The sequence below is a fragment of the Mirounga angustirostris genome, unplaced genomic scaffold (assembly GCF_029215605.1).
Source record: "Mirounga angustirostris isolate CCGP_5_RB_7025 unplaced genomic scaffold, mMirAng1.0.hap1 SCAF_5, whole genome shotgun sequence".
Taxonomy (NCBI): Eukaryota; Metazoa; Chordata; class Mammalia; order Carnivora; family Phocidae; genus Mirounga; species Mirounga angustirostris.
In genome coordinates, this window is record NW_026991713.1 from 141,804,675 (window position 1) to 141,828,296 (window position 23,622).

Sequence of the window (23,622 nt, forward strand, 5' to 3'; positions counted from 1 at the left end):
CGCACCCGCGCGCGTCGCAGGGCCCGCCGGGAACCGTAGTACGCCCTGCGGCGTTGTGCGCAGGCGCGGAAGCTACATCGGGAACTGTAGTTTCTTAAGACCCGAGGGAGGGTCAACACCGTTGCCAGTGAACTACGAGTCCCTTCGGCCAGTGCGAAGAAGGGCGGGTGAGCGGACCGGAGCGGGCCACGTATTCCACAGGGTTTCCGCTGGGAGGGGGCGGGGCCCAGGGCCCAGGGCCACATCGAGGGATGCTAGCGCGCTCCCCGCCCTCCCACTTTCGACCCAGAGCACTCTGGGAGTTGTAGGTCCTGCGTGCCGCGGAACCCGTATGTGGCTTCTGCCGGGGACACGGCCGCCATTTTGTCTCCCCATGTTTGGAATTGATGGTCCGAGTCTAGCGACAGAGCTGCTTCTCTGTGATCATGGGCCCTTCGGGGTGTGCCTCCCGCCGCTTCACCCCCGGCCTTCCGCACCCGGGAGAAGCCCCGCAGACTCCAAGCGGCGGGCACGCTCCTAACTTAAGAGGCCGGGTTCAGGCCCAGGGCCTGAGGCGAGGGCTACACTAGCTGGCCGATGTGTTGGCAGCTTCCACGCTGCAGACGGTGCTGAACCGGGCTGGCTGCCCTTGGGGATGATTTTCGTACTAGTATTGCGGGTAAGGCGGCCGGGCGGCGACGCCATGTTCTACAGAACCCGGGACGGGCTCAACGTGGCAGGGCAGAAACGTCACAAACACCCTTAATTTTTCACCCCATGCAGAGTGTCTCCCGTGACCATTTTAATGACTATTTTTTAAGCCGGAGAACTAGCTGTGCTGTCTCGAAACAGAGCTGAAAGCAGCTGGGCACAGAGCCTGCCGCCGGCCAGCCGACCTTGGGCTCGCCCTTGGCGGTACCGGTCATCTCGGGGTTCTGGCACCTTCACCGGGACCCAGTGGGCGAAAGTCCCAGAATCCGGCGGCCGTGCCTTTGAGTTTGGGGCTCTGTATTGGCTATTACCAAATTTCCTTTTTAATCTGCCGGCTCTCGGGAGCTGGAACTGGAAGGCCCGCTGGTTCGTGTGGGAACACTGGCCCGCTGGCCGCGCCCGGGGCCTTGTTGAAACCCTGCCTCCTGGAACCTGGGCACCTGCGGATCCCGCTTCCGTGAGTGGAACCCTTCGAGTGGCCCAGGAGACCCTGTTGAAGCCTAGTCGTTCTGCACCCGAGCTGGTGGTTTCTTAAAACCCACCTTGTCCTGTGAGATCCTCTTACCAATGATGATCCTTCCCTGTATTTACCCAACGTTTTGTGCTGAATTCAGTATGTGAATCAGCACATTTGATTTGATCTCGTGACAATCTCATGGATGAGTGTTCACTCTTTTTTATGAGGAGAACAGCGAATTCCCTTACATATCCACAGTCCAGTTTTCAGTATCAGGAAAATAAGACTGAATACAATAATCTGCAGACCTTATTGAAGTGTCAGTTGCTCCAATAAATCCTTCATAGTAAAAAATTCAAAATCGTGCATCCATTGCATTCAGTTATGTCTTTTTTGGACGCCTTTAATCTGGAACAGTTCATAATTCTTTGCAATTCATGACATTGCCAGTTTTGGAGAATATGGGCCATTTATTTTGTAGAATGTCCCTCAAGTTGGGTCTGTCTGATGTTTCATCCTGTTTAGATTCAGGTTCCACACTTTGGGCAGGAGAGATCACGGAAGTGATTGTTCACTGCATAACATGAAGAGGTACATACTTTCCAGAGTTTGTGTGTTTATGAAGGGTGGTCAGTGTGGTTTCTCTGCTGTACAGTTAGAGTTACTGTGGCATCATTACTTCTTGGAGAACAGAGCTGGGAAATGGATGGCATGTGTACATCCAAGAGTTTACACTGTCTAATTCCAACCCAATCCTGCAGGGTTCATTCTTTCTTCTCCCACTCAGTATTTGTAACTCCGTTTTCCAACCCGGAGGTACTTGGTTTCTTTTATTTAGGTGCTCAATTTGCTAGAATTCCAAAAAGTAGCTTCAGAATGTTTCATCTATATGGGGGGGGGGTAGGGTGAAGCCTACCAAATCCAATTGGAATTAAATATTTGTTTAGAGTTCTTTTTGTCTTTAGGCTGGGGGCATATGCCCTAAATACTATATTTAAAAGTTACTTGAGTTACTGCTTTTATTTTTTCTCACCTTTGAGTGTGTTTATGTTACTCCCTTGAAAGAATGCTTTGGGGCGCCTGGGTGGCTCAGTCGTTAAGCAACTGCCTTCGGCTCAGGTCATGGTCCCAGGGTCCTGGGATCGAGTCCCACATCGGGCTCCCTGCTCCACGGGAAGCCTGCTTCTCCCTCTCCCACTCCCCCTTGCTTGTGTTCCCTCTCTCACTGTGTCTCTCTCTGTCAAATAAATAAAATCTTTAAAAAAAAAAAAAAAGAATGCTTTGGTTCATTTGATTCTGTTTGTATTAAATTTGGGGATTTGGGGGGCACCTGGGTGGCTCAGTCGTTAGGCGTCTGCCTTCAGCTCAGGTCGTAGTCCCAGGGTCCTGGGATCGAGCCCTGCATCGGGCTCCCTGCTCCGCAGGAGGCCTGCTTCTCCCTCTTCCACTCCCCCTGCTTGTGTTCCCTCTCTCGCTCTCTCTCTGTCAAATAAATAAAATCTTTAAAATAAATAAATAAATGAATGAATGAATAAATTTGGGGATTTTTTTCTCCCATCCTTGGAAGATTTTATTTTATTTTTTCAAATATGTAAAACAATAACATAGTTCCAAAAGTCAGGTCTGCACGAAAAGGTCTATTCAGAGAAATGGCTTCTCCCTCATTCCCTCTCTCTGTTCAATTCCTGCCAACTACCTTCTAAAATCAATCTCAGTCCTCTCTGGGTTTTCTTTCCTAGGTTTCTCTATACTCAAGTGAGGAGGCAAATGTTTATTTTCTTAATTCCCCTTCTTTTGAACACAAAGGTAGCACGTTATAGATACTCCTTCACACTTCCCTTTTTACACTTAGCAACAGAGCCTAGAAATCATTCCACATCAGTTCAGAGATGTGTGGATGGACTTTTCATTCAACCACTCTTCTATGTATGAACATCTAAATTGTTTCCAATATTTTATAATCACCAACCAAGCTGCCATGAGTAACCAGGTCAGAGGCATTTTCATATTGTTGAGGGTGTACCTTTAAGGTAAACTAGAATTACGATTGCTAAGACAAGTAGGGCGCCTGGGTGGCTCAGTGGGTTGGGCATGCCACTCTTGATTTTGGCTCAGTTCCTGATCTCAGGGTCATGCCCCTGGGCAGGCTCCCCCCAACACACACCAGCAGGGAGTCTGCTTCTCTCCCTGTCCCTCTGCCCACCTCCTGCCCACACACGCAGTCTCTCTCTCTCCCTCTCTCACTCGGCCAGTGTGAGGAACAGCAGGCGAGTGGACCTGTGTGGTAAAATAAATAAATATATCTTAAAAAAAAAAAAGAAAAAAAGGTAAAGACACATAGATTCCTCCCAGAAGCAAAATATGAGAAGGCCTGCTCTCCCACAGCCTTGCCAACAAAATGGGTTGCTGTACTTTCCAATTTCTGCTAAGCTGATGTGAGAAACGGTATTTTAGTGTAGTGGTAAAATGTACATAATATAAAATATACCATTTTAACCATTAGTGTCCAGTTCAGTAGCTTTAAGTCTACTCACAGTGTTTTGCAGCCATCACCACCATCCGTTTCTAGAACTTTTTCATCATCTGAACTGAAGCGCTGTCCCTGTTAACAATAACTCCTTTCTTCCTCCTTCCCCCAGCCCCAGTAACCTCTATTCTATTTTCTGTCCCTATAAATATGCCTGTTCTAGGTACCCCATGCATGGAATCACACAATATTTCTCCTTTTGTGTCTGGCTTATTGCACTTAGCATCATGTTTTCAAGGTTTATCCACGTTGTAGCAGGTGTCTGAATCTCATTCTTTTTCATGGCCAAACGTATTCCATTGAGTGGGTAGACCACACTGTATTCATCCATTCATTCATTGACGGACATTTGGGTTTCCACACTTTGTCTATTGTGAATAATGCTGCTATGAATGTTGGTATACAACTTTTTGTGTGCACATATGTTTTTATTTCTCAGATGTGCACCTAGGATTAGGTGACCCAGCAATACCCATTTAAGCTTTTTGAGGAACTGCCACACTGTTTTCCACTGGGGCTGCACCATTTCCCATCCCCACGAGCAGTGGACAAAGGAGGGTTCCAATGTTGCACATCCTCACCAACATTTGTTATCTGCCTTTTTGATTCCAGCCATGCTAGTGGGTGTGAAGTGCTATGTCATTGTAGCTTTGATTTGCGTTTCTCTGAGGACTCAGAGCCTCTTCTCATGTGCTTTTTGTTCATTTGAATATCTTCCTTGGAGAAATGTCCAAGTCCTTTGTTCATTTTTTTTAAATTGGTTTTTTGGTTTTTGTTTTGGTTTGGTTTGGTTTTGGTTTTGGTTTTGCTATTTGGTTACAAAACTTCTTTATATACTATGGGTATTAATTCCTTATCAGATTTCTGATCTGTGACTATTTCCTCCCATGTTGTGGATTGTTTCTCCTGTTTTGCTAGTATCCTTTCGTGCACAAAGGTTTTTAATTTTAATGGAGCCCGATGAGGGAAGACCTGCCACAGGCCGCCGGGACAGCCTCCTCTGCCGCGCGCAGCAGGCTTTGCGCAGCACGCCCTGGCCCAGGTCAGTACTGTCCCCTCGCCACTCCTTCTTTCTTGGAATGGACGTTCTCTAAGATTTGGGAGTTTCCACAGCTTTAAAAACAGTAATTTCGGGCGCCTGGGTGGCTCAGTTGGTTAAGCAACTGCCTTCGGCTCAGGTCATGATCCTGGAGTCCCGGGATCGAGCCCTGCATCGGGCTCTCTGCTCGGCAGGGAGCCTGCTTCTCCCTCTGACCCTCCCCCCCTTCATGTGCTCTCTCTCTCTCTCTCTCTCTCTCTCGCATTCTCTCTGTCTCAAATAAATAAATAAAAATCTTAAAAAAATAAAAATAAAAACAGTAATTTGGGGCACCTGGGTGGCTCAGTAGGTTGAGCGTCTGGCTCTTGGTTCCAGTTCAGGTTGTGATCTTGGGGTCCTGGGGTTGAGCCTTGCATGGATGTCCATGCTCAGCTGGGGAGTCTGCTAGAGGATTCTTTCTCTTCCTTTCCCTCTGCCCCTCCCCCTGCTCAAGTGCACACACACACACGCTCTCTCAAATAAATCTTTAAAAAAAAATTAAAAATTTAAAAATTTAAAAAATCAAAGCAATAACTTTAGGGGCGCCTGGCTGGCTCAGTTGGAAGAGCATGAACCTCTTGATCTCCAGGTAGTGAGTTTGAGTCCCATGTTGGGTAGAGAGATTACTAAAAAATATAAACTTAAACAAAATGAAATAAAAGCAGTAACTTTATTTTCTTCGGATTGTTTTATGAAAATTCAGGTGAATTATAACTACCAGGCTTGGCACTTTTGTATTTAAAAATACTGGGGAAAAATCGGGGCGCCTGGGTGGCTCAGTCGTTGAGCGTCTGCCTTCGGCTCAGGTCATGATTCCAGGTCCTGGGATCGAGCCCCGCATCGGGCTCCCCGCTCCCACTCCCACTGCTGTGTTCCCTCTCTCGCTGTATCTCTCTCTGTCAAAATAAATAAAATCTTTAAAAAAAAAAATACTGGGGAAAAAACAAGAAACGCTGAAAGGTAAAAGATCAACCAAATCCCATCACTTAAAAATTATTATTTTTTAAGATTTTATTTATTTACTTGAGAGAGAGAGGAGAGACAGTGAGAGAGTACAAGTGGGGAGGAGAGGGAGAAGCGGGCTCCCCGCAGAGCAAGGAGCTCGACGTGGGGCTCGATCCCAGGACCCTGGAATCCGAGCTGAAGACAGACGCTTAACTGACTGAGCCACCCAGGTGCCCCCATCACTTAAAAATTATAAAATCCAGGGCACCTGGGTGGCTCTGTCGTTAAGCGTCTGCCTTTGGCTCAGGTCATGAGCAACATCTTAGCCCCACATTGCAGAGCCCCCAGTGCCATGAGGGAGCTGCTTGCTAGGGGAGCCGCAGAGTCGCCTGCAGACTGAAGGTACAGCTGAGACAGGCTTGCAAGTACAGTGTTGGCACAATTTCTAATACAAAAAGATGGGGAAAACCTAAGTGCTTCTGTAGTCAGCCCTGACACTTGGGTTTGGTTTGGTAATGCAGGTGCCTAACTTAAGCTTTGATTGCCACAGCATCCATTTCAAAGTGGCATCCCTTGGGGAAAAAAAAAAAGCTGGTTATTTCAAACACATTTCCAGCTGCACTAATGAGCCAGGCCACCTCCCCCAACCAAGGTTCCTTTATCTTAGAGAGTTTGGTTGATCTCAATAACTGACCACTTGGGCCACTTGTCCATCCCCCTTACCCCCCAGCTGTAAATTCCTGCTCTTACGTTTTAAATTCAGCAATAAGTGAGTTTGTGAAACCCTAGGCCTGCACCCTGGACCCCAACAAAAGCAGAACCCCGAGCCTGTGAGCCTACCCTTCCGAGCTTGGGCTCCCCCCCCACCCAGAGACCTCACTGCGTGACCCCAGGTGTGTTATATAATTTCCTCGTCCTGAAGTAATAAGCCTTTTTTTCCCCCACAGGTTCCTGATGGTTATTGCTGAAGGTCATCTTGCAATCATAATAAGAACCACAAGGGCTGGTCCAGCTGCAACACCGGTATTGATAAGCTCTGCACAAAGCAACTGGCGAAGTTGGCAGGATTGCATGATTGCCCTTGCAATTAACTGAGGGGAATGTCTTCACCTGCAGCGTGCTTCCTAACAGCCTAACTCACGCAGGTGGGTAGCACCATCTGGAAAACTAGCACCACTCACAGGCAGCTGTTCATGTTGTTTTGTGCTTTTGCAAATTGCCTCTGTCCTGTGTTGCCTGCAGAATCCAACCCCAAAAGGGCACAGCTGCCGTAATTATCCAATGATCTCCCCAGAGCAGCGATCAAGGCCATGTGGTCTACCGAGATGATTAGACCACGAATTATAAAGCCTTAATTGACTGTTAATGTGTGTGAGGATGCTCCACATCTCAAGGCCAAGGAGAGCTAAGCAGAGGGGGTTGGATCTCGAGGCTAGTGGCCTTGCCCAAGGGGAGGCTAGGGCTGAAAGAGCGAGGAAGAGATTCTCACTGGTGAGCAGGACACAACACATATGCTGGCGACTACAGTCAGTGGGCCGTGCCCTGACTCCACATCCTTACCCAGAAGAGTCACATACCTTGCAACTGGAAACCAAAGCTGGCACCAGAGGGAAAGTACGACAAAGGCCATGGTCTCTGGGCCATCACCTCACTCACTGCTGTCGTTCTTCATCCCCTGACATGGATCCTATTCCTGGTGTGATATTGCTAAATAATTAACAGACAAGTATAAATGTCCTGAAAAGCTGGTGCCTGCACTTCGGAAGAAGCCTGAGGAGGTGTACCCGCTCCTTGAGCAACGCAAACCCCTAGAAGCTTCTGGACATTACTCAGTGCCATACATACCAACATGCTAAGACTCGTATACCACTCCAGAGGCCCGGGGCTTTTCCCAAAGGTCCTGCACATAGCACGCAGGTGCAGGCCTACCCTAACTCCAGGGAGGTCTCGTGGGACACCCTGGAAAGGAAAGCGGCCCCCTGCAAAGAGGGCTCATAGTGACATCATCCAAAAATTTCTGGCGTCCCTGCCACCAAGGGAAAAGCTGACAGGGCTATCAAGGTCTCTAGTGAGAGGGCAGAGGGAAAAGGGGAGGCAAAGGCCCGCAGAGCCACAAATACTCATACCATCTCTTCACTTGGATATTTATTGCCTGGCGCCGTGCCCATACTGCGATCACGGCCAAGGCTCACAGGGAACAGCAAACATTAAGATGAGGCCCATCTCCTGTGCACATTTGGCACGGTCCAATGGGCTGATCATTTCTGTGATCATAGTGACCCAAATGACCCTCTATTTCCAACCCTCAAGAGGCCCCATTTGACCCTGAGTCCAGAGAATTATTCTTCACAGGGCATTCCCCTTAATTATAGGATGACATTGCTACATTTTAATTGGGAAAAATTGCACTATGAGGAAATGTTGTGTTCCTAGGAATTAAGAGATATATTCATAAGTTTGACAATCTAAAAGATTCTGTGTAGCATTTCACAAAAAATTGCATACTTCTTAGTTTGCACTAGAAATTAATGCATGTCATTAATACATTAATATATGTCATTTAATTAATATATGTCATTTAAACTGTTAGAGGGGCGCCCGGGTGGCTCAGTCATTAAGCGTCTGCCTTCGGCTGAGGTCATGATCCCAGGGTCCTGGGATCGAGCCCTGCATCAGGGTCCTGGGATCGAGCCCTGCATCAGGCTCCCTTCTCAGCGGGAAGCCTGCTTCTCCCTCTCCCGCTCCCCCTGTTTGTGTTCCCTCTCTGGCTGTGTCTCTCTGTCAAATAAATAAATAAAATCTTAAAAAAAAAAAACTATTAGAAATAATAAGGAGGGGCGCCTGGGTGGCTCAGTTGTTAAGCGTCTGCCTTCGGCTCAGGTCATGATCCCAGTGTCCTGGGATCGAGCCCCGCATCGGGCTCCCTGCTCAGCCAGGAGCCTGCTTCTCCCTCTTCCACTCCCCCTGCTTGTGTTTCCTCTCTAGCTGTCTCTCTCTCTGTGTCAAATAAATAAATCTTAAAAAAAAAAAAAAAATAGAAATAATAAGGAAAAAGAAAGTAATTTTGTCCTATTTTTAAGTAATCTCTACATCCACCGTGGGGCTCAAACTCACAACCCCGAGAGCAAGAGTTGCAGCCTCCACCGACTGAGCCAGCCAGGTGTCCCCAAAGTAATTTTGTCCTAAAGTAAAGCTGATGATTTCAGAATGAGAAAGAGGAAAATAAAGAACAAACTATGCACATAGAAAGTTGAGAAGAGAAAGAGAAATTGGGGGCCAGGGGATCTTGTATGGTCAAGTTGGCTAAAAATGGAATGGCTATTTTAAGGGTTTTAAAAATAGGCTTGGGGTGGGCGCCTGGGTGGCTCAGTTGATTAAGCGACTGCCTTCGGCTCAGGTCATGATCCCGGAGTCCCGTGATCAAGTCCCGCATCGGGCTCCCTGCTCACTGGGGAGTCTGCTTCTCCCTCTGACCCTCCCCCCTCTCATGTGCTCTCTCTCTCTCTCATTCTCTCTCTCTCAAATAAATAAATAAAATCTTAAAAAAAAAAAAATGCTTTTAAAAATAGGCTTGGGGCGCCTGGCTGGCTAAGTCCCCGGAGACTACCACTCTTGATCTCCAGGTTGGGTGTAGAGATCACTTAAAAAAAAAAAAAATTTTTTTTTAAGATTTTATTTATTTATTTGAGAGAGAGCATGAGCAGAGAGTGGGAGAAGCAGACTCCCTGCTGAACAGAGAGCCCAGTGCAGGGCTCGATCCCAGGACCCTGAGATCATGACCTGAGCCGAAGGCATATGCTTAACTGACTGAGCCACCCAGGAACTCCCCATTTTTAAGATTTTATTTATTTATTTAACAGAGAGAGACACAGTGAGAGAGAGGGAACTCAAGCAGGGGGAGTGGGAGAGGGAGAAGCAGACTCCCCGTTGAGCAGGGAGCCCGATGCTGGGTTCGATCCCAGGACCCTGGGACCATGACCGGAGCCGAAGGCAGACACTTAACCTACTGAGCCACCCAGGCCTCCCCCCAATTTTTTTAATCTTTAAAAATAGGCTTTAGTAGTGATAGTATACTAATCTAAAACTAAAACTTAGGGACACCTGGGTGGCTACTTCTGCCCCTCCCCACTCCCCCCTTCTCCCCTGCTCATGATCTCTCTCTTACACTCTCTCTCAAATAAATAAATAAAATCATAAAATAAAAAAATTAAACTAAAACTTAATTCTTTCATATGCTCAAAGGACAAAATTTTCTTGAACTATTGATCTGCTCCTGAAAAGAGATTATCAGGGTTTTCTTTACCTTTTAAGTAATCTGCCTAGAAAACCAAGATCCTGTGTTTTATCAAAATAATTTCCTGTGCTTCCTCTTATCTGTATCATCAAGTCTTTGATTACTTGAGTAAACTGGGTCTTCTCCATATTAAAAGACCTAGGTTTTGCTCAGATCTATGTTACCTATATTCACCTTTGAAATCTTTTTGTTACTTTGGTTAAAGGGTAAGTATTATTTCATAATTATTTGTGATCCTATTTAGTCAAGTGCCCAAAACCTTTTGATATTTTTGACAAACTTCCCAAAATCAAATTCTTTTTTTTTTTTTAAGATTTTATTTATTTTAGAGAGAAAGAGATCACAAGTGGGAGAGGCAGAGGGAGAGAGAGAGAGAATCTTAAGCAGACTCCACGCTGAGTGTGGAGCCCAACACATGGGTCTGTCTCAGGGCTCTGAGACCACGACCTGAGCTGAGATCAAGTCAGATGCTTAACCAACTGCACCCAGGCACCCCCGAAATAAAATTCTAAATGAAGTCTTTTGACCTGGAAATAATTTTGGGATTTTTTCAAGAATGTTTATGGAACATCTCGAAACATTTATTTTCTGTCCTTTTAAGAAGAGAGACATTAAACTAATTAGTCTTATTTGATATGTGACATTACATGGGAAGCATTTCAAATAAGAAATAGTGCTGTAAATTCTTTATTAATATCCTTTTTTTTTAATATTTTATTTATTTATTTGACAGAGAGGGACACAGGGAGAGAGGGAACACAAGCAGGGGGAGTGGGAGAGGGAGAAGCAGGCTTCCCGCTGAGCAGGGAGCCTGATGCAGGGCTTGATCTCAGGACCCTGGAATCATGACCTGAGCCGAAGGCAGACACTTAATGACTGAGCCACTCAGGTGCCCCTCTTTATTAATATTCTAATATAGATATGTTATTAATATAAGTGTTCCAGAAACTATACGAAACTCCTAAAAGTCTGATATATAATATTATCAGTCATTATTCCAGTTATCATCTTAAAATGTGTCACCAAAATAATCAAATTTCCTTGTCAATTGCCTTGTAATGAACTCTCATCAGATCTTTTTTTTTTTTTAAGATTTTATTTATTTATTCATGAGAGACAGAGAGAGAGAGAGAGAGAGAGAGGCAGAGGGAGAAGCAGGCTCCCAAGGAGCAGGGAGCCCGATGCAGGACTCGATCCCAGGACCCTGAGATCATGACCTGAGCCGAAGGCAGACGCTTAACCATCTGAGCCACCCAGGTGCCCCTCTCATCAGATCTTTAACCGTGGCCATTTTTAAGTCTTTTGTCACATACAGACAGTTATTGTAGAACTCTGATGCTTTTGCAAAACTGTTTCATCTTCAGAAAAATTCCTGGAAAGGACTGATAGGCACTCTAGAATACGGGTTTCTGATAATTCAGATCACATCACTCAACCGTGAAAGAATTTACACAACTCTAAAGAAAACCTGATTCATAAAACTGTCAACAAAAGATCAAGATCAACAAGAATTAATTTCAGGGGACTGACGGAACTGATAGGGATGATTATAAATTTTTATGACTTTTGTTTGAAACATTGCTGGTTCTTTAATCTTTTGTTTTCCAGATTTAAGGAAACTTTCTCTTACACTAGCTATGACCTATAGCAATTTGTAAAGTCTACCTTTGTAAACAAAGATGAAACAATTACTTTTTCTCCCTACCTGATCCCCCCAGAATTTGGAAACTCCAAGTATTCTTACATTTTCACAGCAACATATTCATTTGTGTAAGTTCCATAAGAATCTGTTCCCCTTGTAACAGGACACTATCGGAAACACTGGTCATATTACCAAAGCTTTAACTGGAATGTCATATTTGAGAAAGATGTGAGTAGACTCAGATATGACCAGACAGCTTTAAGGAAATAAGGTTGGTCTTACAGAGCCAATAAAGCCCCTTGGAAAAATCAGCCTGATAACCTTGCTAATGGGTTCCCAGCAGCCTTATCATGTGAGTAAGGAAGGTCGCCTCCAGACAGGCCCAGGAACCTCAAGAAGGGAGGAATTCACTGAAATCTAAAGGTATTCCAGGTGAAGTCTGACAGGAAGTTCTTGGCTTGGCTTCTTAGCCTGAAAGGCTTTTCCAAGTTCAATGTGAGATTCCTTATGAAAGGTTCCAGCAAAGCCGACTTAAAAGAGCCTCAGTGGTCAGTCACTCTTCTTGCTGCATGTAGGTAAATAATCAAGGCAAGTTTATGGAAACTAGACTGAATTCGAAAACAAAACGGTCTTGCTATGGTTATCTTTGATAAAATCGGGGTGATTGCAGAGGGAACAGTCATGTTTCAGTTAATACGCCTTTACGGATCTATTCTAACGCCGGTAATTATCTTTGGGGTTTTGTCTTCACCTAGACTAGATCCTCAATTCTTCCACTTTCCTCCAGTATTTGGCTGCAACCCTCCAAACTTTTAGCATTTCCAGTTTTTCTCCCACCCTCTGACTTGGAATCCTTGAGAACTAAAACTGCCCTTTTCCCCAGCCACGCAAGCTAACGTGGGACAGCTTGATCCGGACTTCAGAGAAACCACCCCAACAGTTCACGTATGGACAGTGTTCACGCCTGTTGCCTGTGGGCCCCTCAGAAGGATCACCAGAGACGTTCAAACTGCAAGCCAGGAAAATCTGCCAGATTGCCACTGCCTGCCCTCCCTCCTTATGAAGACATTTCGAGCCCTTGCTGTGAAGACCTAGAAGTCTCCTCCATTGGCTGCCCTCAGGGCTCAGTCTGCGCCAGTCATTCATCTTTGTTGTACCGTGTCACATCATTGCAAGAAGTAGGCTGAGTATAGTACAATGAGGTATTCTGAGAGAGAGGCCACATTCATATAACTTTTTAAAAAAATATTTATTTGAGAGAGAGCGAGCACAAGCACGAGTGGGGGAGGGGCAGAGGGAGAGGGAGAAGCAGACTCCCCGATGAGCAGGGAGCCGGATTCAGGATCCCAGGGATCACAAACTGAACCAAAGGCAGACGCTTAACTGCTGAGCCACCCAGGCGCCCCTCACATAACTTTTATTATGGTTTATTGTTATGTTATGTATAATTTATATATTATAATACAGTATATTAGTACTATTACTATAACTTCTATAATTGTTCTATTTTATTATTAGTTCCTGTTAATCTCTTTGCCTGATTTATAGATTAAATCTTATCCGAGGTATATACATATAGGAAAAGCATAATATATGTAGGGCTGGGTACTATCTACAGTTTCAGGCATCCACTAGAGGCCTTGGAGTGTGTCCCTGTGGATAAGTTGGGGGGGGCTACTGTAGGCTTAACTTGGGAAGTCCACCTGCATCACCACCTTCTGAAATGAGACATAACCTTTAATTGAACTGACCTTTTCTCAGGACTCAGAACTGGTTCGATGAGCTATGGAACAATTTACCAGCTCAGGACAGGTTCAAACCTGCTCACACTATGTAGAGGCCACTTTCAGGTGACCAGCTTGAGCAGTGGAGGCCTGAATAAGGCCCACAGTGACCCCCATTTCCCTGGCTGACTGAAAACAGGTCCATTAGGAAGCCCACTTCAAAATACCCATAAGCCCTAGCTAAACAATGGGCTGCTTACTCCCAGACACAGGTACCCCAAAAGGAAAATTCCATACGTTCCCATACCTCCTCACCTTCCCCTTTATCTACAGCCCCCACCATCCCCTCCACAGACAGCCTTTCCTCTGCTGTCCTGCCCTCCTCTGCTTCCCTGCGGTTTATTCTATCAACTTCTATCTCCATTGTTCTGCCTCCGGTGAATCCTTTACCGCCTGAGCGGCCGGCCCTCGCCTGGGTCACCCCACACACTAAATGGCCCAAGATGTTAAAATATCTGGTAGTATTACCCAAAACCCTGCACAGATCACCTGAGCTGCCCCCCCCCCTTCAAGTTTGGGACGATGGCTACAGACTACATTCCAGACTACTGCCTGTGTAATTTTTATAGGATTTGCTACCATAATCCTATGTGGAAGTGCACTTTCTGTGTTACAACGTGCCCAACCCCACCTGCAGCCTGTTAGCTAGCCCCATAGAGTCCTGGCGGACTTGGGGCGGATCGGAGTGCGGATCGGAGTGTGGATCGGAGTGTAAGCCCTCACGGGCTTTTCCCTCTGTGGTGATGCAAGTGCCCAGCTTAAACTTTGATTGCTGAGGCATCCCTTTCCAAGAGGCGCCGACTTCAAAGGCCATCTCAAATAAACGTGTTGCCGGCCACGCTAGAAAACGCCAGTTCGGGCCCCACACTTGGGCTTCTGTTTCAGAGAGTTTGGCTTCAATAACCGACCATGTGGGCTGCCTGTCCACCCCCCCACCCGGCTTTAAATTCCTGCTCTTATGTTTTAAATTCAGCAGTAGAGTGAGTCTGCAAAATCCTCGGACTCCTGATCCCAATAAAAGCAGAACCCCAGGCCTGTCTATGAGTGCCCTCTCTCTCTCTCTCTCCCCCAGCCTGGCCCTCCCCCTCTCCCTGTCCCTCCCTCTCCCCAGCTGCCTGACTGTGTGGCTCCAGGTGCGCTGTGGAAACTCCAGGTCTAGTAAGTAATAAACCGTTTTCTTCCTTAAAATTTCCTGATGGTCATTGCTAAGGGGCAAGTCAATCACTGCCCTCCCAAGCCCAGAGTCACCTCCTCCAGGAAGTCTCCCAGGACTGAAGGCTCCAGGCTGCAAGCTCCCAGGGGAAGGGTCTTTAGCTAAAAACATTGGCTCCAGGGATTATAATGAGTACTGGGCAGGGGATGCAGACTGTGGGACAGGATTGGACACAGGGGCCAGACCTGAAGCCAGGTTTACACAACGAGCTCAGAGAACTCTTCAAATGGCCAGTATTAACGCCATCTCCAGCACCAGCCAGCCCTGCTGTCAGGGGCTTCACCTGGGCTCCTTCTCTCGCAGCCATGTTGGATAGCCTGCCCAGGAGGTAGCTCTCTCGCTCTCTCCCTCACTCGCACATGGAGTTTTTAGTTGTCTCACACACTAGGAACATTCCAGCTGCCTTTTTTTTTATTTTTTCGTACTTAAGACTATTTATTATTATTATTTTTTAAGATTTTATTTATTTGACAGAGAGAGACACACAGCGAGAGAGGGAACACAAGCAGGGGGAGTGGGAGAGGGAGAAGCAGGCCTCCCGCGGAGCAGGGAGCCTGATGTGGGACTCGATTCCAGGACCCTGGGATCACGACCTGAGCCGAAGGCAGATACTTAACGACTGAGCCACCCAGGCCCCCCTATTTATTATTATTATTATTATTATTTTTAAAGATTTTATTTATTTATTTGACAGAGATACACAGCCAGAGAGGGAACACAAGCAGGGGGAGTGGGAGAGGGAGAAGCAGGCCTCCCGCGGAGCAGGGAGCCTGATGTGGGGCTTGATCCCAGGACCCTGGGATCATGACCTGAGCCGAAGGCAGACGCTTAATGACTGAGCCACCCAGGCGCCCCCTATTTATTATTTTTTAAAGATTTTATTTATTTATTTGGCACAGAGAGAGACAGCTAGAGAGGGAACACAAGCAGGGAGAGGGAGAAGCAGGCTCCTGGCCAAGCAGGGAGCTGGATGCGGGGCTCGATCCTAGGACCCTGGGATCATGACCTGAGCCGAAGGCAGACACTTAACGACTGAGCCACCCAGGAGCCCCTCCAACTGCTGTTATTTCAGAGCACGTGAAAGAGAAATGAAATGAAATGAAATCAGGACCGTCTGGACCTCAAACAGTCACGTGGGTTCAGCAAAACCCCGGCTTTTCTAGGAAGCTACAGGAGGGAAAAAAAAAAAAAAAGAAGCTACAGGAGGTCAGACTAGATCGGGTGCGTTCAGGGGAGGGGGAGGGTCCAGGAAATGCCACTCTGAAGTCCATTTCCAGGTCTGCCCCAGCCAGAGTCTGAGGGAGCCTGTGGGGAGAGAACGTGGCCCCCTTCTCAAGGTGAGGGTAGGTGGCCTGGCAGAAGACCAGGGCAGGAGAGCCGCTCCATCAAGATGCAGGGTCCCACAGGGGATCTGTTGTCAGGTTGGGACAGCCGGCTTCACGCAGGGAATGAACAGGGTCTCTGCAGGGAGGGAGGTGGAGTCTGGAGAGGGGTGCTCAGCCAAGGGAGGCCTAGGTTGAATAGGGAAGGGGTGAGGGGACACAAGGGTGAGGACTGGGGTCAGCTGGGACATCCTGGCCTTGCAATGTGGGCCTTGGAATTGGCTGGTTGCGGCGGGGAAGTTGGGCAGTGAATGTCAGCAGGTTGAGGGCCTGAGCTGCTCCTTTCTGCACCCAGCCCCCCACCCCACCCTGCCCCACCGTCACCTGCTAGCAGACTGATGTAGTTTTGGAATATAGGTGAGGTTGATGGGGTGAGGCCCAGAGCCAACAGCCAAGAAAGAATTCTTCAGATGTCTTTGGTGCAAAACGGTGTTTTATTAAAGCACAGGGACAGGATCTGTGGGCAGAAAGAGCTGCTGCCCCGGGGTTGTGAGGGGTGACTGATCATATACTTGGGAGTTGGTGGATGTAAGAAAAAGGGAGGTTTTCAAAAGAACTTCTCTGCTAAAGAGGACCTACAAGATACTAGAGGCCTGGACATTGTCAAGTTAAGGTGGTTTTTCCCTCTAGCAAGGCGTATTAACATCAAGACAGTTGAGAGTTTCCTTCTATAGATCAAGTTACTGATAAGAATGCTTTTTTCTTGTAAATCACTGAGACATTTGTAAACTGAGGGAGACTCATGTCTTGGCTGAACTGTAATCTTTGTAAGTTAACCATTGGTTTTTCCTTCCCTTAGCTTTAGGGCAGCCCCGAGTGCCCCGAGGAATGTCACAAGTGTCTCACCTGGGAGTGGGGGACGGGGTTTGCAGGGTGTCCGCTTGTACTTTGTCCTCAAGAGCATCCACTTAAGGCTGCCTCCCCCGAGTCCTGCTGGGAGCGGTAAAATGGGAGAGGGGTGTCAGGATTATGAGCATCTAGATGAAACTGCCTAGGGAACAGGAAGAGAGGGGGCAGGGGGCCACTGGTGGGTGTCCCCAGACGACCCAGGGAGCAGAGGAGAGGGGCCCATGGGCCAAGCCTTGGACTGCAAGCCGGGGGGGGGGGGGGGGCGTGGGAGGGGGTGGGGAGGAGGGGGCAGAAGGGAGGGGAACAGGCTGGCAGCCACTGGAGTTTCTCAGAGGCCAGTTTCCCCAGAATGTCCAGGAATAGGAAGCTGACCCCTGGAGAAGCGGTCACCATCCCTAGGCAGGACAGGCAGACCTCCCTCTTCCCTCTGCCACCTCCCCACCCCCCTCCTGGCGGGGGGGGCCCAGGAGAACAGGATGTGGGGTGGATAGAGAGCAGCCTATGGTGGCTCTTGGTGTATTTGGGCCTGGGGGCAGTGAGGGCCCCCCCCATGCCTGGTCCCCCAGCAAAGAGTCCTGAGGGGGATGTGAACACCCCCAGGCCTGCAGAGGTGACTCCTAAGCCAGAGGCCAGGCGGGTCATGGGACCTCCGCAGACCCCGGCAGAGAATGGGCCTGAGGCAGCCGCACAGGCTCCAGGACCCTCAGCACCCAGGCTCTTGTACAGGTGAACCCTTCAGGCTGTAAGGCTGACGCCTGTCCTTGGCCTTTGGGGACCATCCTGAGGTCTGGGAGCTGGAGTATGTAGGAAAGAAGACAGTGTGGGGTGTCCTCCCTACAGGGCTGAGCTCTGACATGTTGGGGTGATGGCAGCAGGAGGAGGGCCCAAGGTGGCTGTCACCATGCTGAGACCCGAGTTCCCCTCACGCTCAGCCAGGCCTGGCCACGCCCAGCCACCAGCTCTGGGATGGGAACCAGGACCCTGGTCATTTCCCCCTGTTGACCAGGCGCCCCCAGGATGACTAAAGGCCCCAGGGATCTGTGGGGAGGGGCACCACTTCCCCCTGGGCTGAGACCCCCCCCAACCCCCGGGATGGGGCATTCACAGCGACAGGCCAGGCATTCTCAGGTGACCCAAGGGACCCCTCGGCTTCCAACCCCTGCTGGGGGTCCCAGGCGTGGCCAGAGCCGTGCTGGGGGAGTCCGAGGGCAACGCCACCAGAGCCTCTGCTGCATGTCCAGCTCACCCTGTGAGGGTTTCCACTAGCCTTGGGGTGGAGGGTGCGGTCCCTGGGCCCTGCGGGAAGTAGGGTTCAAAGTGGCCAAGGCACCACCTCGGGGCCACCACCTGGTCACTGAAGAGGGTGGAGCAGGGCCAGCATCTGCCTTGGAGCCTGTTCTTCCCACTGAGCTCGGTGGGGCAGGCTCTCTCAGGGGTCCCTGTCTTTTCTCTGGCTCCTGCCCCAGTCAGCATAGGACTCTGAGCCCCACAGTCCCGTCCCCGTCTCCATCCTGTGGGGTCAGCCTGGGGTGACAGTGCGGCCCACTGTGTGTCTCCTGCCGCGGGTACCACTGTTGCAGAGACCACCAGCCCATGGAGTAGGTCGGAGCAGTCCTGGGATTAGCACTGGCCCCAGGCTGGCTGGGGTAGGGTGGAGTGCACATGACTTACCGGGGGGACACCGGATGGCTTGGGAGAGGTGTAGGTCAGGTCAGGAGAAGATGGGGGACCCCTCCATTGGCCTGAGGCCAGCAGCCCCTCCCAACTGGCTACCCCACCCTCCTCCCTAGTGAGTCTGGGCCCTGCCTGCCCCCCTTGTCTTGCAGATGAAATGAACAAGAACCATGAAATGTATTGACAGGAACCCTCTCTAAGCTCCCCCTCCAGCCCCCCCAACCCCCCACAGAAGGGGAGGGCCCCCTTCCTCAGGAATGGTAATGTGCGGCAGCCCGCTATGAGTGTTTGACATTTCAGGTATGAACAAAGTCAACTTTGGGGCAAAAACAAAATCTGCTGAGCACACATTTGTTGGGTGCTCCCTGTGTGTCTAACTCCTTTCTAGAGCTGGGCTCCCACTCCCCAGAGACCCAGCTCCTGAACCACCAGGGAGGCCTGGGGCCTCAGACCCCCAGGGCCCTCCCGTGGCCTCCACCGAAATAGGGCCTGAAAAAGGAAAAAGAAGTCTGTTTCTCTTCACGCACCAACACTTCCAGCAGCAGATGTATGGGATCTTCCTCACTGAGCAATCATCCAATTCTCTGTGCACGCAAGACAGATTCCTCCAATTTAGCTCAATTCAGACACCAGCAGGCATTCTCCCAGACCCCACAGGGTAAGGACTCAGTCCTACCGGACTCCCCCTGCTTCAGATGCCAATCTCAGACAGTGGGACCCCAGGTAACCCACAAACTTCTGTTCCACTTGGCTGCGGATCAGAGGTTCCCAGAACCCCCTCCTTGGGTTCACTAATTTGTTAGAAGGGCTCCCGGAACCCAGGAAAACAATTCACTTACTGGATGTAACTTGGGAACAGCAGATGGGGGCGATGCACCCGGAGAGAGGTGGGGGAGGGAGGGAGAATGTGCTCGCCCCTTCTGGGTGCGCCACCCTCCCAGCAGCTCCGTGTGTTCACCCACCCAAATCCCGTGGTTCGGGGGTTTTTACAGAGATTCATTCTGTGGGCATGATCCACCATTATCTCAGTCCCCGCCCCCCGCCCAGAGAAGGGTCCCCAGTTTCTAATGGAGACTTCGCCTTTCTGGTGACTGGCCCTCCTCCGTGAAGCTCTCTAGGAGCCCACCCAGAGCGTGCATGTTAGAACAAAAGACGCTCCTGCCACCTGGGAAATTCCAAGGGATTTAGGAGCCCTACCTCAGGGTCCAAGGTCAAATATTGGAACCAAAGATGCTCCTAGCAACCCTATCACTCAGGAAATTGCAGGGGTTTGGGGAGCTCTGCTTCAGAAACCACAGGCAGAGGGGCGCCTGGGTGGCTCGTCGTTAAGCGTCTGCCTTCAGCTCAGGTCATGATCCCGGGGTCCTGGGATCGAGCCCTGCATCAGGCTCCCTGCTCTTGGGGAAGCCTGCTTCTCCCTCTCTCACTCCCCCTGCTTGTGTTCCCTCTCTCACTGTGTCTCTCTGTCAAATAAATAAAAAAATAATAATAATAATAAAAAACAGAAACCACAGGCAGAGACCGAATATCAATTTCTTAGTAGTAAGTAATGTCACAGGGTGTCATACCCCTGGAGCTGCTCAGCGTGGAAAATCAGCCTGTTCACTAAGTGGGGTCCTTGGGGTTTCCATTTCCAGCTGCCCTGGACCCGAATGGGGGCAGTGGGACCCCCAGCATGGACCCGGCACCAGGCCTGGTAACCTCTTTTCCAGCCTTCACTGTCTCCATCAGTTTCAGTTTATAAGACCCGCCGCACCCTTGCCCCCCACAACTGGCTTCAGGATGAAACCCACCCCCTCCAGATGCGGACGTGGCTAATCCAGGGGGTCTCTTGCTGAGCTCTCTGCACTGGCCAGGCAGGGTGACCTCCAGCCCTAGGTCTGTGGAGGGGGGAGTCACTTGTGTCTGATAGAGACTTGAAGGTGGGAAAGCTCTATGGGGGGGGGGGGACCTGGAGAAGCTGGGGGCAGCCGACTAGAAGGGGATGTCCTGTGTGCCTGGATGGGGGAGCATAGCGGGATTTCTCTGTGGTCCTGAGTTGGACGTGGGGGCAGGGAATAGAGACGCTTCGGTCACTGGCTGAGCCCTGACCATCTGGGCAGCTGGCTGCAGAGCTGGTGTTCCGGCTTCCGAGGGCAATCATTGCAGGGGCCGTGGGCCAGGCTGGTCGTATGGCCTGGCACTCTCCTTTCTGACAGTCCTCCCCTCCAAAGCGAGATGTGCCCTGCTTCCACCCAGTTGTAACAGCCCACACTTGCCTGGCCAGCTGCCGCCCTCCCAGCGCCCAGGACAGGCTGTGTACCTAGCAGGGGCTCGCAGGACTGGTGAGCTACACGAGGCACCAAAGAGCTGGACAGAGGGCTACCAAGTCACCTCCAGGCAGCCAGGCCGCATGGTTTTCTAGAACCCTTGACTCTAAGTCTGAAGAAGAGAAGAATTGCAGTTGCTCAAAGTACAAGGCAAAAATATCAAAAGTGCCGCGGGTCGGGCCAGGGTCAGCCAAGGAAAGAGCTCTGAGGTGGAGTGTCTGCAGCCTAAAGTGGACACGGGTCCCTGTGGGACAGGAGATGGAAGCAGAGGCCGGGCTGACCCAGGCCACAGAGGTCAAGGCTGGGGGGACCTGAGGGGACAGATGTGGGGCATCCAGCTACCTCTGTGGTGTGGGTCTCCTTGAACTTGTCTTTCCATGATTGTTTTGTGGAGATGCTACTTCACAGCCTGAATCCCTCTGGGGACCCGAGGAGGCTGAGGGGCCTGGGTAACATCACTCTGGCCTGCCCACGTCCACTACCTCTCATCACCACCCCCCCGCACTGCCTCATAGGCACTGCCCTGCCAGCTTCCCCAGTGGCCCCCTGCACTCCCCAGAGGTGCACCCACACTAAATGCTCAGCTATGGCAACTCCAAGGCTGCCAGGCACCCCAAGGGCCACAGAGGAGTCTATGCAAGCAGCCATGGGACCAAAGGGCATGCTCAGGCCTCCATGGGAGCCCAGGGGCAGCACCGGGCTGTCCACTGCCCAGTCTAGGTGGAAACAAGCAGGCGGATTCCTGGCAGCCATAAGGAGGCATTATAGCGCTCATTCAAATCCCAGTTCTGCACCTTACTGTGTGACCTTGGGCGAGTTCCTTAACCTCTCTGGGCCCGTCTGTACAATGGGAATCACAGCACAGCCCTCTCAAGGGCTGGCGGGGAGATGAAATGAGGTTTCTAGTTCTGCCTTAGCATGGAATAAGAAGTCAGCAGAAAGCAAGCAGTGACTGGCGCCTTCCCTGTCTCCCCTCACAACTTGATTCCCCCCGCAACCCCTCATCATGGAGCCAGAGTGGCACCATCTCCTTCCATCCCAGAACCTATGCTCCGGGAGGACAGAGATTTGCTACTGTTTGTTTCCCTTTCCTTTCCTCAGTGCCTGGCCCAACGCAGGTGCTCCATGAACACAATGAATGAATGAATGAGGTTAGATTATTTACCTATTGCTGCTGTTAACAAACTACCACAAAATTAGTGGCTTGGGGCGCCTGGGTGGCTCAGTCGTTAAGCGTCTGCCTTCGGCTCAGGTCATGATCCCAGGGTCCTGGGATCGAGCCCCGCATCGGGCTCCCTGCTCCGCGGGGAGCCTGCTTCTCCCTCTCCCACTGCCCCCGCTTGTGTTCTCTCGCTGTGTCTCTCTCTCTGCCAAAATAAATAAATAAAATCTTAAAAAAAAAAAATTAGCGGCTTAACACAGCACACCAATTTATTATCTTGCAGTTCTATGGCCAGGGGGCTGAGGGGCATGGGGAACGATTTTCTGTTCGGGTGGGAACGTTTTGCAAAATAGACCGTGGTGGTGGTTGAACCACATTGTGAACGTAATTAGTGCCACTGAATCATACACTCAAATATGGTTACAATGGCAAAAGGACTCTATTTTGTGTGTGTAGGTCTTAGCAGTTTAACAAACAGATGAAATCATCATCTAGTAAACATTTCACATGGAAGAGAAATTTACAAAGGAAACTATTAAGCCATTTTCCTGTCTCATGGTCCCCAATTATAGACCTCACTTCTGGTGGATTGCACCTTGTTCTTCCAGTGTTCGCAGTGCAGACAAATCCAAGTAGGTGTAGTAGTCCCCTGGGGCTGCTGTCACAAATTACCACAAACTGTGTGGCTTAAACAACATTTTGTTCTCTCTCAGTTCTGGAGTTCAAAGTCCAAAATCAAGGTATCCTCTGAAGGCTCTAGGGGGAGGCTCCTTCCCGGCTTCTTCAGGATGCTGGTGGTTCCCGGCATCCTTGGCTTGCGGGTGCATCCCACATCTCTGCCTGCATTGCCACACGGCCCCCATCTTCCTTTCTTTTCTCTCTCAAGACATCATTCATTGGCTTTAGGGCGCCATAAATCTGTGATGATTTCATCCTGAAGTCCTTAACTATTTGCATATGTAATGACTCTATTTCCAAATACTGTCAAGTTCACAGCTACTGGGGGGGGGGCGAGGACTGAGACTTGAATGTATCTTTTGGGGGGGATATAATTGTACACTTTTTTTTTTAAAAGATTTTATTTATTTTTCAACAGAGAGAGACAGCAAGAGAGGGAACACAAGCAGGGGGAGTGAGAGAGGGAGAAGCAGGCTTCCCGTTGAGCAGGGAGCCCGATGTGGGACTCGATCCCAGGACCCTGGGATCATGACCTGAGCTGAAGGCAGACGCTTAATGACTGAGCCACCCAGGCACCCTGTACACTTTTTTACACACAAGGGAGATCAAACTATAAATGTATATATTTCTATAATAAAGTATAGAAAATATCTTCCTAACCATGAAGTAGAATTTTTTTAAATTTTTTATTTTGAAATAATTTTAGACTTACAGAAAAGTTGCAAAAAAGGTTTCCCGTATATCCTTCACCCAGTTTTTCCTAATATTACAATCTAACATAGCCAATATAATTAACTATAGGAATGAACATTGGTACAATCCTTTTAAACTTTTTTATCTTTTATTATTTTATTTTATTTTTTAAAGATTTTATTTATTTAATTGAGAGTGGGAGAGCGCGCACACAAGTAGGGGGAGTGGGAGAGGGAGAAGCAGGC

General features: G+C 49.4%; 1 long non-coding RNA gene across 1 annotated transcript; it reads left to right on the forward strand.

The window, feature by feature from the left end:
- The first annotated feature begins 35 nt into the window (after nt 1-35).
- On the forward strand, nt 36-14,159 carry LOC135364525 (uncharacterized). Its single transcript, XR_010411791.1, has 4 exons — nt 36-658; nt 4,593-4,716; nt 6,645-6,842; nt 12,517-14,159. It is a non-coding gene; the product is annotated as an uncharacterized LOC135364525 (long non-coding RNA).
- The last annotated feature ends 9,463 nt before the right edge of the window (nt 14,160-23,622 follow it).